Source organism: Uloborus diversus, unplaced genomic scaffold (genome assembly GCF_026930045.1).
Source record: "Uloborus diversus isolate 005 unplaced genomic scaffold, Udiv.v.3.1 scaffold_13, whole genome shotgun sequence".
NCBI lineage: Eukaryota > Metazoa > Arthropoda > Arachnida > Araneae > Uloboridae > Uloborus > Uloborus diversus.
Genome location: NW_026557987.1, coordinates 10,769,642 through 10,787,113, shown reverse-complemented (window position 1 = coordinate 10,787,113; position 17,472 = coordinate 10,769,642). Strand labels below are relative to the sequence as shown.

Genomic DNA, 17,472 nt, shown 5'->3' with positions numbered 1-17,472 from the left:
TTTAGTGCTTATCAAGGGGGACATCAGTGAGGCAGTATGTCCAAAAATTTAGCCTTAACTTCAATTTATGATTGGGGTTTTACAGTAACTGATGAAAAGCGCGTTCTTATTTGTTTGAGTTTGTCCGAAGTTTCAAGTTTTGCTGAAAGCGAATTTACGTTATGCAAGTGGAAAAAAAAAACTGCTCTCAAATAACTTGTGGGTGCTTCAAAAATGAACTTATCTAAACACCTATGTGTAAATACTGCAATGGAAAATGTTATGTACTTGTGTAAATTACTTGTAAATTCAAACGTTTTAACTTGTCTTCTATATAATGGTTCTATGCATCACTTAATCAGATTTGTATTGCAATTTAGTTGTAGTTTTTGTAACAGTGAATTATATTTCAATAAATAACAATTTTATTCTTCCTCTTACATCGTTTAAAACAAACATAGAACAAACGCCTCAAATCGTCTAATGAGAAAAAACTTGAAACTTGTTTTAAAGCGTTTAATAATAATAAAGATTAGAGCTCTGTAAAAACAACGTCTGTGCCCCCTCCCCTTTATTTCAAGTGCACATATGACTGAAACTACAAAATGTAAATGAAACTTCCAAAAATTGCGTACTTCATTTCCAAGTGTTTGAAGTTTTTTTTTTTTTTTTTTTTCCCCGCCGATAATGAAAATTTATTTCGTTTTAACTCATCAAAGTGCTGTATTTATTCTTAAACAACAACTCAAATGTTTGTTTCAAGTTTTGAAAAATTACTATAGCTTTGTTTATGTTTGTAATCAATTTTTAATAGCAAACTTAAAAACATAGGTTCGGATTATTGGGTTCTACTGTAAATGAATTGATTTTCCTTACCACAGTGCTTTAAAATGCATAAAAAACATTTCTCAAACGACCCCTCAAGAAATATCAAAGACTTTAACTAATCAAAGTTTTGTTTAAAAAAATCAAAATTTTAAAATTAATTTTAAAATTAGGAGGTTCAGAGATATTTTGATGACTTTTTACGCTTTAGTAAGCATAATGGAACTCCCGAAAGAAGATACAGTGGGTATTTTTCAAAAAATAAAAAATAAAAGTAGTTTTAGATTTTTGACCAAAAATGGCTGCCCTGGGGGGGGGGACTTTGAATTGCTTCCCCTTCCAAAAATGTTTGTTAGTACATTGTCTACATGCATGCCAGGTTTCATGATTTTATCACAAAATGCAGTTTTGGCTATATTTTCTACCATAGCTCCTCTACTACATGGTGCATTGTCGTCCATGAAAAGGTACTGCGGACCCATAGCGCCTCTAAAAAGACGCACATATGGAAGAAGAATCTCGTTACAATAACGGGTCCCGTTGACTGAACCTGCGTCGAAGATGTGAAGGTCTGTACGACTACCAAGCATGATGCCTCCCCAAACGAGAACACCGCGACCTCCATACCTGTCCCTTTCAATGATGTTCGAGGGATGATTGCGGCTTCCCCGCTCTCTCCAGATGAGTATGCGATGAGAATCACTACTCAGACTGAATCTGCTCTCATCTGTAAAGAGTACTCGTCCCCATTCATTGTCTCTCGAATTCCGGTGTTCCCGGCACCACAGAGAACGCCTTCTCCGATGGGCAGGCGTTAGAGGTACACACCGTATAGGGCGTCGTGCAAACAGAGCACCACCGTGCAGTCTTCTGGCCACGGTAAAACGCGATATCGGTCGTACAGTCGCCTGTGTCGTGTGTCTAGCGATTTCTCCCGCTGTCTGCCGCCTGTTTCTTCTGGCCTGTAAGACAATATACCGGTCATCTGCGGGTGTGGTTCCTCGTGAACGACCACTACTGAACCCCCGGATAGCTGTTCCTGTAGTTTGAACTTGTCTCCAAAGTCGTGAAACGATGCTGTGAGCAATTCCGAACTCTGCAGCCACACTTGTCACTCTGCGGCCTTCCTCCAACTTCCCACTGATTCGACCTCGGGTAAAAGCATCCAGATGTCGTCTAACAGATTGATTATTCGCCACTTCTCGCCGAGGCAGCAAGTCTGTGTGATTTTAACTGCTATACGGCGTGCAATCTCTTTGCCAGAAATGCTGATCTTACACCGACAACATGCTTTATACTACTCAGACACTCCCCCATTACGTCTGCCTGCATATCTGCGCATGTGCTACCGTACATCACCTTACTTAATCTCCTGGTTGGTCTTTCTGTCCGGTCTGCCTCTTCGTTCAGCTAATATGCTAATTTTTCGACTTCGTCCTTAATTTTTGCACACCAGTGTAGTTGACTGAATTAAATCAAGCAAAGAATCTCCTGCTCTGTTGGTTATTGACAATCATAAATCTCACATAACTTTGCAGGCTATGTTATATTGTAGTGAAAAACATTATCATTGTTGGGTTTCCACCCCATACATCGCATCGTCTCTAGCTACTGATGCGTCATCTTTCTGCCCATTAAAAACCTAATACAGCCAAGCATGTGACAACTTTATGGTCATTCATCGAGGACAAACTATCACAGACAAAAATATTGGTGAGCTTTTAAGCACTGCCCACTTCAAAGCAGCTACATTTGGAAAATGCCGCTAAAGGATTTAAAGAATGAGGCATGAGACTCATTCTCTTGTTTTTAGCGGACTATGATGTTGTTGGCAATGAAACTGAGACTAATAGTGCTAATCTTCAGACCTTGGGAGGAGAAAAAAAAACATATAAATCCTCTAGACGAAGCAGAAGTTATGGCTAATGCTGTTACCGATGCACCAAAGAAGCCTGTTAGTGTTTCTGATTTCATTGCATTGCCTAAAGCAACACAATGTGTGAAAACAAAAAAGAAAAGCAGAAAACTAAGCTCACACAGTCTTACACGCACAGCCATCAAATAAATGTCAGAACAAGGGGCAAAGGAGTAAAAAAACTCAAACTAAGTTCCTGTAGGCCCAAGTCTATACAACTCATGCCAAGCAATCCAGATGAAACAACTTCAAATAATAGTGTTATAAGATGCCATGCTTGTAAAGAGGAATAGTGTGACACTGCAACAGAAGAATGGATTCAGTGCTGTAAAAGCCAAAAGTGGTTGCATGAGGAATGTTCCAATTATGAAAATGGTATTTTTATTTGTTAGCTGCACAACTTAACGCTTCAACAGTACGCTACAGTGCATTACGCTTAATTTGATATTTTGTAAGATGCAAAACACAGTAATCATTTGTAAAGCTAGGTAACATATGCAAAACATAAGATATGTTCAACCTTTTTCAACGTCTTCATCTTGCCCTAAGGCCACAGTCATCTTGCCCCAGTACTGGGGCAAGATGACGATTTGTTCGGGTTATGAAAAAATAAAAATATCCCTCGTTATTTTTATTTGAAAAATTAAATGGTAACATATTTAATACAACAAAGGACTACTCTAACAGCTCATGTAAAATTAATTTTACTATCCTTAAAAATAAATTAATAAACAACAAAAATTGTTAGCATAGTCATCTTGCCCCGGTCTCCCCTATCAAATAACAGTATCGGAACTACCATAGCTAGTGGCGCCATCTATTGTGTTGTCTATCAAAGAAAGAATAATTTTAAAGACAACGTATTACCTGAAATGCAACAATGAATATATTTTACTATTGTTGTCACTCAGTTACCTGCACTTTTTATTTTTCAATTGTTAAGTTTATATACGAGTTAGAACCTAATACAGTTGTATCCAGCCAGTATGGTGGTTAGAGTCTTTGGCTCTGGCACTGCTGGTCCCGGGTTCGAATCCCGGGGGGATACCGAGTGGTTCGAGGAAATCGTCTTCCCAGTGATAGACTGATCGGGTAGTGTGCGCTAGTAAAGGGCCCTTTACTAGCCCTGCCCTGATCAGCAGGGGATCTCGCTAGGGATTAGCCGCGTCGGACAGTTATCACTGTCTTGGGTGGCGTTCCCATGTGACTTCTCCGTCCTGAGGTGTGAGATGAATGAATCGAATCGCTCGTTTTTTTTTTAAAAAAATCCAATGTAAATTCAGACGAGACCACGTATACGTAATTTGCACTGCACGTTCTTCTTCGCTAACTTCCGTTATCTTGACGCGGTTTACATGTTTTGCGAGCCAACATGAATTTCTAACAAAATAGGGAAGTTGCAACCCATTAAATGTTCATATTTTGACTATTGGATATTTTTAATTGACCCTCAAAACTAAAAAATTCACCATCGCCGAATTTTAAAACATCGTGATTGATTTTTAATGAATTTTGTTGGAATTTTAATTTTATTCTGTCGTAATGTATTAACCGTTTTATTTGCTTAACCGTATGCAAATTTCCGTAGCTTAAGAAGGTATTTAAGCAGTCGACTGTATCCACGAGTGGGTGATTCTATATGTTGATTTTAAAATTAGGAGGTTTAGAAATATTTTGATGATTTTTTTAGCTTTAGCAAGCATAATAGAACTCCCAAAAGAAGATACAGTGGGTATTTTTCAAAAAATAAAGAAGATAAGTAGTTTTGGATTTTTGACCAAAAATGGCTTATTACACTAATAGTCGGAGAGCCCAGGGCCGCCAGACCTAACTTATTTTCTAAGTAACAAAATGTGAAGGACAGAATAGAGTTAGCATGTACTTTCAAACATATGCATGTTTATTAACTTGGACCGAGGGCCGATTTGCAGGTACTGGGTACTGAATGTACGCAAAAACACAATACTTTACTTATTTTCTGAGTGCTGATTTTTCACGCGCTCGTACTCACAGCGACGATTTAATTGCATCTGGCGGGGGTTTGGCCCATACGATTGGTTTGGCTATGCTTACAAAATGCATTGAAATAGTTTCCTGAGTACCATAGTACAAAAATTGAGACTTGGAAAATAAGAAAGGTTGCGCCACTGGCAGCCATTAGTGCTCACGGGACATGTCTGGCAGTCTGACTATGAACTATTGACAATATTCTGTAAAACATACGAAAAAATCAGCACTCAGAAAATAAATAAAGTTATCACTGTTTTTGCGTACATTCAGAACCCAGTACCTGAAAATTGGCCCTCGGTCTAAGTTAGCAGGCATAACTGGGGGACCTGATAGATGGGAACCAATGAAAAAACCTAAAATGTGGAGAAAACGTAGACTCGGGGGACGTAAGACCGGGGTTTCAGTGAAATCCTATTTCATGTTCTTTTTACTAGGTTTTCTGCCTTAGCAATATTGCTTTTTGAAAGCAGACGATATTTTTCAGTGCTTATGAGCAAGAATAATAGCGCCGCGCTCGTACTCACATCTTTTTATACCGACTTTCGCGAAATAACCTTGTACGGTGCGGAAACGAATTTATGTAACAATTATGCCAAACTGCATTAAAAAAAAGCCAACACCTCATTGGAGAGATTAAGTAATCAGTACCAACTTCTATTGGTGTTTCATTACGACTGTGTGTTTGAATTCTTGTTTTACTTATTGATACAGAAATCAGGGTAGAAAACATCGATTACACTTGGAATAATTGGTCACACAGATGATCGGGATCTGTTTCCAATTTATCCATCAGTATGAGATTCCCCCCCCCCCCCGTTCATTTTTGCATCATACTTTTGACGGAATATCTGATGATTCTCTATTCTTGAAAACATGTTAGAGCAAAAAAAAATCAGGGCCCGATTAAGATATCAGGAGGCCCCGTTTAATGGCCCCTAAAAAGTGGGGGTCCTAGACCAGTGGCGTAGCGAGAAAAAATCCCAGGGGGGGGGGTAATTTTTTCTGAAGTTTCAAGTAAAGCCATGCCCTCAAGTTTATACACTTATACAGTATATATATATATATTTATATATATATACATATATATATATATACATACATATATATATATATATATATGTATACATATATATATATATATACATATATATATATATATATATATATATATATATATATATATATAGATATATATATGTAGATATATATGTAGATATATATATATATATATACATATATATATATACATATATATATATACATATATATAAAAACATAGTTTCGGGGCTCATGGGGGGTTCTGACCCCCCTATCCCCCCCATGGCTACGCCATTGCCCTAGGCCACGGTCTAGTGTTGGCCTATTCAGTAATCAGGCCCTAATAATAATCAGCACAAGGCTTTTATAGACTTCAACTGCACACAGTGGTGAATCCAAAAATAATGTTTGGAGGGACACTCGGAAATTGAAAAGTGCACTCCCCCCTCCCCACCCCTACAACTTATATCATGTTGTAATGTACTTTGAATGTGGAAGTAAAACATCTCTTTAATTTTGAAGTCATTTAAATACTAAAACCTATTTAATTTCACCGAGATGCTATAATGTTTTTAATTAGGAACATTACATTTAATAATTACATTTATTTACTATGCTTATTTCTTGAAATTACAGTACTGGCCGGACAAAAGGCTCGAGTTTAAAAGAGTCGATCGTGACATTAGTTTCACATCACGAAACTATTTCTCTTTTAAAACATGTTGAACAGCTCGAGAGCTGCTTCGTAATTTGAGTTCACATCTAAGAATATTTCATGATATTGGAGAAAAGCTCGTCTTATTATTATGTGTTTCACACGTACAGAAACAGAAGATTATACCTACCTGTTCGTCTTTGTGGTCCAATTATTTGCCAAATTTTGTGAGAAAATTCTAAATGACCAATCTCTGTCTATTCAGATTTCTTGTTATTTCATGTACAGTAAGTCGTGAAGTTTTTCAATCAACCACTTTCCTTTTCTTAAATTCTTTATTAAGTTTAGTACGTAGCGGTTATAATTTTGGCTACCATCGTATTTTGAACAGTTGACAGACGCCTTGTGCGTATTTGTGTAGGCGTGTGCCACACCCCCATTCACTAGACTGTAAAACCCCAGCAGCACTGCAGTATCGGCCAATGTCATAACCACGGTGTTTGGTAGATTGGCCAATATCGGGTAAAGTTGGGTCGGCCAGCGTAAAACGGCTAACTTTTTTACAGTATTGGGCAATACTCGTTGCCAGTATTGGCCAATACTGGCAAATCAATATTGGCTAATGTTGGCCGGTAATTTTTCCCCAGTATTGGCAGATACTCGGAGCGAGTTTTGGCCAATATCGGTTCAAGTTGGGTTGGCCAGCGTCGAACGGTTGACTTTTTAACAATATTGGGCAATACTTGATGCCAGCATTGGCCAGTACCGGCCGAACTAAATTGGCCAATACCGGGTAGCAATCTCTATTGCAGCATTGGCCGATACTCAAGCCAGTACTGGCCAATGGGGCCAGGCGACACTGGCCGATCATATATGTAGCTATTAGCCAGTGTTGGGCAATACTGCTAAAACAGAATTCAGTCTTTAAAAAAAATCGGCATACAGACTTCCATCCTTCCAGTTTTAGGGTTTTGTTTTACCTCTTTTAACTGAAGGATGGAAATCTGTGTGACGATTTTTTTTTTTTTTTCAAAAAACGGAATTCGTCTTGACTGAGAAGTGGTACTCATAGCTATGAAACTTTGACACTGCACTAGAGGTATAAAACCCAGAACTGTGTGTTTGTGCTTTATTCCTAGCGCACTGGTCAAAGGTCCCTCGACCTTTCTGTCTTAAAACGATATAATTTACGGCTACAATAACTAGACTAGAGGAAAATTGACGGTTTATCATTTATTTTATCATTAGATTACTGACAGTAATATCTTTCATTTTTTATGATTTTTAATGAGCAGCAAATTACTTTTTTTACGTTAAATGTTAAGATTGTGGGAAATTAAGATTCATTATTGTTAAGAGTGAGGATCAGATTTAAGCATGATAGTTCTTCCCACTGACAGTATTTCCATCATAAATGTTTTTGTTCCCTCATTCGTTCACATAAATGATATAATCAAAATCCTTATTTTTTTCTTAAATTAATATTTTGGAACAATTTATATATTTACAAGTTCATTGGGAAAAATTTTTTTATTCATTTTTTTTTTACAAATTATCAGCTAGGTAATATGTAAAAAACATACATATTATTTATAACATAAATATGTTTCATTAAAACATACATATATATTGTGTTTACATATTATCAGCTTTTTTGTCTTCGTTTCGACCATTCAGTGTCCTTTATTTGATACTGTGAGACCGATGATCCCAATCTACAGCTCCAGCAAGTATCTGCCAATTCTGCAGCTGATAGCATTTGTATTCGCAGCATCCTACTTAATTTTTACACTTGCTAAAGAGAGAGAGAGAAAAAAAGCAGTCACTTAAAATATAATTACACTTTTTTTTTAAACTCTGCAATGTGCAAAGCAAACACATGGTAAGGATTACTACTTATAACCAACATGTAAATTGTAAACTACATACAATGGACTCTCGTTTTTTGCAGGGGTTACATTCCACAGAAACGTAAATGAAGACTTAACAGTAATGTTAAAATACGTTAGGTTATGTTCCATTGATAAAAAATATGTACTAATTCCAATACAAATACACAATGGATATGAAGAAAATATGAATTAACTTAGGGAATATGAATAAAAGCTGTTTATGATATTCCTTTGGCAGTCATTTTTCTATGCAGGGCTTTTCCTTTGTGGGGCATGAGCACATCCATGGTCACTTGCATCATTTCCATGATGGGATCTTCCTTTATAAACACAAATCAGAAAGATCTACTGTCAAAATATGGCTCAAAATTTAAATGTGGAAGCTTTCGGTCGAGTATCATCAATGTTGGTATTGTTCTTATTTGTCACTTCTAAAAGCTTTTTTTCAAGTGAGCTATGAATTGTGCGAGTTTAATAACATTACCTCTGAAAAGAGCTCTAAAAATGTCTCCAGTGGCTCAAGCTCCCTTATTATATAAGGGAGCATGAGCCACTGGAGACATTTTTAGCATGCCAAATATATATAAGCATGCCAAAATGCAGTTTTCATTTGTTATCTACAATCTTAGAAGTTTGAAATATGAAAATTTTGAAAAACTTTATGCATTTTAATGTTGCATCAGCATAAATCAAAACTCATCCATATATAATGAAATAACGGTGTCAAATCTTAAACTGTGTGTAATGAAATCCGTGTAAAATGAGGGTATTGCTAATTAATTGGTAGCTAATCTGACATAAGTAGTGGTGCAACAAGAATGGTTTGAAGGTCAAACTCTCCCCAGAGTTCTTAGCTTCAACATATACTGCTAATTCTATTACTGTAGAAACGGTAGAGTTAGCAATTTGCTACCAATTAGATAAAATTAAACACATTAAGACTATAGACCTCCCCTCCCATTCAGGTAAAAATTCTTGCTGCTCCAGTGGAGATGATTAAAGATTATAAAATTATTTCACTGCTAATTATAACAGTAACGAAACATTTTCCAAATCATGTCTTACTCTTTGATAAGACTCTTTACTTTGGCAAATTTATATTTTCAAAAAATTTCTCGCAGATTCCTACATTTTTTTTTCTTTCTTTTCGGCTTGGGGGGAGGGAAAAGTTCTCAACTTATACCCTTTCCCCAAAGGGTACAAGTTGAAATGGAGATATTTTTTTTACAACAATTATGTGTGATGAAATCATATGATTCCAAAAGTTTTCTTTGATAAATTTAATTTCAGCTACAAAAATGATGCTGTTCACCATCAACTAAAACGTTTGCAGATCACATGAAGATTGCTCGTGGACCACTGTGGGCTTTTAGTGGTAGCCCCCATTTACCCTTGCAATTATTAGACACTGTAAAATAACTTATACAAATACATTATCCCTCATATTATTTTAGCAAGTATTTTTAAATTACAAAATGAAAAAATTACGCATAACTTGATTTGCGGATATAAATGATTTTCTTTGAATGGTTGTGTACTTCTGTTGTTGTAAACAGAAAGAGTGAAGACTTATAGGTTCAATATCAAACAAATTTATGTAGTATAAACCTAAGCTAGGTAATTACAGCAGAAAATTTACAGGCGATAGAAATTCAATACAGATTAAATGTATAAGAAAATCACTTGGAAAAAATTTTTATTTTAGATTTAGCTTACCACCATTAAATTTAGATTGAATTAAATAGAAAAAATCTATTTTATCATTAAGTAGTTTATTCTGCATAAATTGTTAATTTTATTACTTTCAAAAATGATCTATCAAACTACTGTTCAGAGTATAGATTTTTGAGGATCAATACATTTCTTAAATTAAGATCAGATTCCATAAAACTTCTCATTTTTGCTCACAATTCTAATTGTTGTATTTTGCAAGCAAAAAGGAAAAGAAATTCTAGAGGCTTTAGATGCTAATTCTTTTAATTTTTAAAAATAATTGTATTATTATTTTATAGAAATATTTTTTTATATTCTAAATAATATTTAGAATATAAAAACATATTTCTAGGCTTGAATAAGTTCAAAATACAATGAGTATTAAAGTAAGTCATCTATTTTCTTTGTCATTCAAATAAAGATACTTCACAATCATAAGTTCTTAATCGTGCACTATTGTTGAATTTACTAAGACAATCTGGTACTAGTTTTACTATAAACACTATTTTTCATGAAAAAAAAATCTCCTCAGGGCTACCACCGACTTCAGCTATTAAAATAACTGTTTCTAGTAGTCTATGATATAAAAGCCTTCAAAATAGTTGCCAGATGCAGAAATAAATAGATGCGGAAAATAATTTTTGAAAAAGTCATCAGATGTAGAAAATAATTTTGAAATAGAGAACAAATTTAAATGTTCAATAATCGATAAAGAAACATACTTTTATTGAATACATTGAAAGTTTTAATTTGTACACAGTACAAAATTAATTCAGGCTGTCAAAGTAATTTTAATGCAAAGGAAAATATTCAGATGTTAAATTTAAAACTTGTTGCTTTTAATTCATAATTCTCGTGACCATATGCATCAGCCTTACGATTACAAACTCGTTTAAAATTGACAATAACCAGAAAAAAAAATTAATATGAACTAGAAATGAATATATATATATATATATATATATAAGTCAATTCATTACAAATTAACATTAAATATAAAATATTCAGATTTGAAAAAAAGGAAAATACTTGGCACTCTGCAACAAAGAGAGGACAAATTTACTAAAAATCTCATTGTTGTAGGTTAAGCAGGTCTTTAAGAAAGTAACATTAAGGTAAAAACCTGTTTCTTATTTTAAACACTACACCCTTCTTGAAATTAAAAAAAAAAAACTAGTGCTCTTTTTCATTAAAAATATTTTCCAAGTACCAAAACTGAACTTATATAATGATAACTCCAAAAGAGATAAAAATTCTTACAACAGAAATCTAAATAGAATTTAAGAGAAGAAAAATGTGCCTTTTAGTCCTCCTTTGTTTTGTTTATCTATCTGTGATAAAATTTGGTTGTAACCAAAGAAACATTTGCAATTTCTTAACTTAATTATATTAAACAGACATATTTTTCATATAATTTAAAATACTGCATATTCTTTCAACCTAAATATGTTTTTTCTTTTAAAATTTAACTACATAGAAAGCTTAGAAACAATTAAGTCCCCAATGCTACTTTGTTGTCTCCTGTGTTACCAAGATCAAGGTAACACAGGGGACAAAATGGTATTAAAAATTCCCCTTGTATTAATGGAAACAATGCAAAAGTATATGTTTTTTTTTCTTTTAAACTCAACCTGAAAGTTTTAACATGGGTTAAACAATAAAATAATTAAATCTTTCTATAATTTAATAGTAACACAGGGGACACATAAAAAAGACACCTATGTCTAAAGTTCTTTTTTCCTCACCTGGAACTCTTCAAAATAGCACATGCGAAAAAAAATGGCTACTTTACATTAATAACTTGTAGGAGTACATAGCTATCGTTGACAATATTTAAGTAACACATTCTTATTATAATAATTAAAGAAGTAAGGAGGCAGTACCACAGGAGACAAAAGATTTTCTTCCATAAAATGAAAATAAATTTGAAATTTTATTTTAAAAACATGTTAGTATAATATGTTAATAATGAGTTGAAAAGAAAAAGAAACATATTTTTAAAAAATTACATGAAAAAAAAAGGTTTAAAAATAAATAAAGTGCTGTTGGGATATGGTTGTTTTATAGGACACAATTTCAATAACCCCATTCAAAAAGTAAAAAATGTACTTAATTTTAGTAATGTATCAATGAAAAATATGTCAGACCTATCATTTTCAATGTTTACATTTAACTTTGGAGTAAAATTTGGGAAAAGGTTACAGGGCAGTCTCAAAAGGGGGAGCAAGCACAGACCTCAACTTTGAAGCTTCAACACAAAATAACTTTCATTTTAATTGACTCAAAAATTTTTGAGTTAAATAATAATACTGTATAGAGGTAAGAATTATGGAAAAATAAAATTATGGAATATTAATGATAAATGGAAATAATTGTTAAATATATTTAAAATTATGGAAAAAATGCTCTTCAAATACCCTTAAAAATATATTTTCATTGCTAAAAGGCACAATTTTGGACTTTCAAAACGTTAACTGGGCAAATGTACCATCAAAAAATTTTTTTTTTAAAATTATTTCCAACCGTTTCAAAACAAAATTAAGGGTATGAATCTCAAACTGAATATTTTTTTGATAATATTTTCTACAAATTAAAAAATTAAAGACAGATTATTAATTGTGTAAAAAATTTTAAAAAAAGAAGGAAGTTGGAAGTTTCATGTATGTCCAAAAGTTACAATCTTGACAACGCTATTATTTGAGTACTAAATATATGATTTATATGTTTTAAAGGTATTTTTTGATCCTCAAAATCAATTGTTAATCATTTTAAAGTGTTTTCATATGTTTTTATGCAGTATCTTTGAAGTAAAATCACTTTTCTTAAACATATATGTGAGATGTCCAAATTTCACTACGATCTAGATGCCGATAATTCAGTCCATTTATTCAATATTATAATATGCTCTTCTGTCTTGTAACCTTACTAACTAAAGGCTATTATAATGTTAATTTCTTTAATCCATTGCTATTTTGATCAATTAATACGTTATGCATTAAACATTACATAAATAACAGTAGAAACTCAAGTTATGATGTAACAAGTAGTAAACAAAGGCGGCAAAAATCGCCAAGCAAACCCCGATTGGCGACAACTCACAGAGTACAATAATGCAAAGGGTTACCAGAGAGGAATTCAGGTTTTCGCCAACAGCGGCGGTTTTGGCGACTTGATCACCTGCGCTGGCAAAATGGATGTTTTTTTTTTTCGGATTATACAAAACCATAACAAAATTTTATTATTTTAAGACCAGTATATAAGGTCACTCATGTACTTCATAAATCCTCTATTTTTCATTGCAGAATTTAAAAATAGATAAAATTTTCATTGGAAAAGTTCAAAAACTGAAACTTTCATTATGATCAGGGCTGCGGAGTCGGAAGGAAAATGGTCGACCCGACTCCGAGATTTTGAAACGCCCGACTCCGACTCCTGATTTTATTATTATTTTTTTTTAATTGTACTTTTTCAATTCCCTTTTTTTCTTCAGGGGAAGGGGGAAAACCTCTAAACAGAGATTGAAATATTAATTCTTTTTTATGAAAATTTTGCATTTTGTTTTTTTCAAATTCAATTTAAAACTCAAATTTTCCAATAGTTACGAGTTTAAAAGTGAGATGACTTAAAAATCCCTTTATAAAAAATTGAAAAGGATTAGCTGTAATTCTCCCCCCCCCCCTTTAATGTTTAACAAATAGATATTGATCAAATCGTGTGCTTTCAATTTTTGAAAGCTGTAACTTGAGAGAAAAAAAGCTTTTTTCCCGGCAAAGTTCTTGAGAGGGGGTGGTTTGGCCAGGGTGACACCCATCTGGTAGGTGACTTCCAAAGTTAATTTCAGAGTTTATAAAAAATTATTTCAATTCTGAAAATTTTCCCGGATATATTTTAAATTAAACTTTATCAATAAAATTTCAACAAATATAGGGCCCATATACATCAGGAGCTAATTTTACACAAAATTCGGCGGTGTACAAATGTGTATGAATAGCTTTTACTATACCTATATTTCTTCTTCGCTAAATTTTTAATTTAAATTTTATTGGCTGCTTTAGAATTAACCTTCATATGAAGATTTTAAGATTAACTGTAATTATTGAGTGTTGTAACCAAGAAATGATGTACACTTATTTTGTTCCATACTTTTTAGTGAGAACTAAGCTTATAGAAATAGTCTTAATAAAGAACAAAAAATCGATTATTTCATCGGATCTTTTGGATTTGTGCATTTTCGCCAGAACTTATCTGAGTTTGCGGATCATTCTCAAAAGTTTCCACCTGAGCTACGGGCCTCATCTAACTAAATTCTTATGTTCCTTTTACTATTTTATAACTGAGATTGAACAAAACACTGTTTCTATTTTTATTTGAAAGTGATTACTTGACAATATTAGGCAACAAAACAGTCTGCTGACAGTTGCTATTAGTTAAGTTAAAAGGCAAGAAAACTAGGGGACGGCTACAGAAAGTTCGGTAAGCACTCAAGCTAGCTGATTGCCATAATGGCAGTTATCTTCTCATTAGTAGCTTTTTATACATGTAATCGAACCAATTGGTAGTCAGTTTTTTAAAAATGCAAGGAGAGTCAGTGAAAATGAAAGAAAAAAAGAGCCCCGGAGTCGGAGTCGACATGGTTTCTAACAACTCTGACTCCGACTCCTTTACCCCAAAATTAGTCCGACTCCACAGTCCTGATTACGATGATGTCCAAAATCTGTTACCTACAGACCGATCATTAAATTTGCTATTTATTAAATTGCATAAATACCTGCTGTCTTTTTATGTTTGTGTATGATGTTCTAGGTGTACATGCTATGCAATAAAAGCAAAATTGATTTCAAATTCCAAAATTTTAAAAATGGCTCAAAAGCAATGTTTTTTCTCACCTTTTGAGAACTACCCTACAACTTAAAGTCTTGGACATTAAATGTTGCATTAACTTTGGAATGACCCAAATCGTGTATCAGGAAAGAAATTATGAATTTAGATGTGTTGTTTCAGCTTAATAATTTTTCTAAACATAGATAAATTTACTATGTTACATGGAAATGCTTTAACATTTCCAAAAAGCAGATAAATGTTTTCTATTTTAAAAAATTAGAAAGCTATTTTAATTTATTATTGCCAACCAAGTAGTAAACTTGCAAAAAAATGTTAGCACAGATTCTGCTATAAGTGAAATTGTATCCAAAAACCAAAAAAAAAAGTAAAGACTACACATTTTTCTCAATATTGGACAAGAGTCTATTTTTTAACAATATGTGTACATTTTAGTCATTGCTCTAATTTTATGTTTTCCCAATTGGAAGGTTTTTATCACTGGTCCGACAGAAAATTTAAAAAATCGCGGTACAAAAACTTTTTATAATTGGCTTTATTATTGAGCAAACTTACCAAATCATGGATCAGTGAAGTGGACTAAAAGGTTGCGGGTTCAAAGCCAGACGGTCGAAGATCCTCTGTTGTGAGGACAAACAGGTATCATTCATCTCTAGAGTCTGATGAGAGAGGATTCCCTGCTGAAAAGATCAAGAGGTCATACGGGCGGCACACTCTGGCAGGGAAAATCACATAGATATTAAAAAAGGCAGTAATTAAACAAACCTAAATAATAAACATTACTGTTATGTTTCAAGTATGCATTTTATTTTTTACCAAATTACAGTGCATTCTATCCTAGTTCCAAAAATAAATATGAAAAATATCATATATAGATATACCTATACCAGCAAACCATGGCAACATACAACTGAAAGTCTTGTACAACTATTTAAACTTTTATTAAAGTTAAGTTCCTAACCTTGAACTATAATTCTTGAGACAAAATTAAAAATTATGTAATCGAAAAAGTCAATTTTTTTAACAGATGCAAACAAATCAAATTACTGAAAGATGTTAATGAGAAGTTTACATTAAACTCATATTTGCCATAATATCAAAATACTCTTTATAATTATAAATTATCTTTTTCACATTTAGATATAAAATAGCAAATATTAAAACATTTCAAATATTGTTTTTGAAAATAAGGAAATATAATAACAACATACACTATAATATGCTATTATAGGGATTTCGTTAGTCCTCAAATCTATGTAGTTAGTTGAGCATTTTTCTAGGCATCAAAATCTTGCAGGCATATATGCTTTTTATTTAAAATACTAACAAGCAATTACTACTCCAGCAAGTAGGATGATGTAATAAGTAACCTTTTAGATTATGTAATCTTTTGTGGTTATATGATAATTTTTACAGATACAATTTTAAGCAATTATTATAGAATTAAGTATCTTTTCACTTCCAGCCATTATATTGCAATTATCTCAAATAACTTGGATAAGCACAAATCACAAATAAATTGCAAATAAATATTTAATATTACATACAACTTTGAACAATTTAGTATACAACCGCTGGAATCGCAATACAGAGAAAATACACAGCACAACAGAGATAAAGATACTATTTCTGCTTACTTTTAAATACTTATATTGCCTCACAAATAAGCGTTATACTTGACAGTAAATGACAATTATTCTAACTATATTCTAACTTATTTTTTCAAGAGCACGGAAAGAATTTTCAAGGGAAAAAAAAAGAATATTTTATATGTTTTTATCTTGCTCGATGCTTGAAAACAGCTAAAATGCAATTTCCCTGTACTATATGAAATCTCTGCAAGATAAGAAAATATAAAACAAAGCAAAATAGCTGTAACATATAGAACTAAACAGTTCGGCGTCTTTTTTTTTGTAAGTGTTAGCGATAACGTTAATATAGCTCGATTCTCAAAACGTGAAAAGGAACAATTTATAATAAAGGATAGCACATGCTAAAAAGTTTTAATTGAAATGCCTCCCCCCCCCCACGCTATTGACATCATAAAACAATCACAAACACAGCACAAGCAAATTTGGAAGGTTTTTCGGGTATTCAGAACACTATGTGTATTGAACAAAAAGTGAATGCAAAAAGTATAACACATTTCAAATTCTAGTTTAAAGAAATTTGCAATTCTATTCAATATACAAAACGATTTCAAACTTACCCACAGAACGAGTTAATGAAGCTAATAACAACAGCAATGGCGGCGTCCTTCGACGGAGCGGAGCGAGAGAACTCCCGGCTCTGCGCATGCGTCATCAGAGAGCGCTGGAATGTGTACAGCCGTAGCCTTACGGTACAGCACAATATCGAATGGAATCGGCTAATGTCGGCAAAAGCGAAACTCCATACATTTCTTTATCGGGGACAATAGATTCCTAAATTATTTCAGAATAATTTTTTCTCAATTTTATCCACTTATTAGAAGCAGCAAACATCCAATAGGAAAACTATTTTAAAGGTAATTCTCTAATTCGGAATACCAATACAGCACAGTATCGGATGCGATCGGCTAATGTCGGCAGAAGATAAAAACGCCGTACATTTCAGTATCGTGTATT

General features: G+C 33.2%; 1 long non-coding RNA gene across 2 annotated transcripts; it reads right to left on the bottom strand.

Moving 5' to 3' along the window:
* Nucleotides 1-7,947: 7,947 nt before the first annotated feature.
* LOC129232611 (uncharacterized) lies at nucleotides 7,948-17,140 on the bottom strand. Of its 2 annotated transcripts, none has more exons than XR_008581372.1 (3): nucleotides 17,076-17,140; nucleotides 15,422-15,546; nucleotides 7,948-8,217 (listed from the first exon to the last, which is right to left on the bottom strand). It is a non-coding gene; the product is annotated as an uncharacterized LOC129232611 (long non-coding RNA). The 2 variants fall into 2 exon arrangements; XR_008581373.1 differs by having other exon boundaries at nucleotides 15,422-15,543; nucleotides 17,076-17,129.
* Between the last annotated feature and the right edge of the window lie 332 nt (nucleotides 17,141-17,472).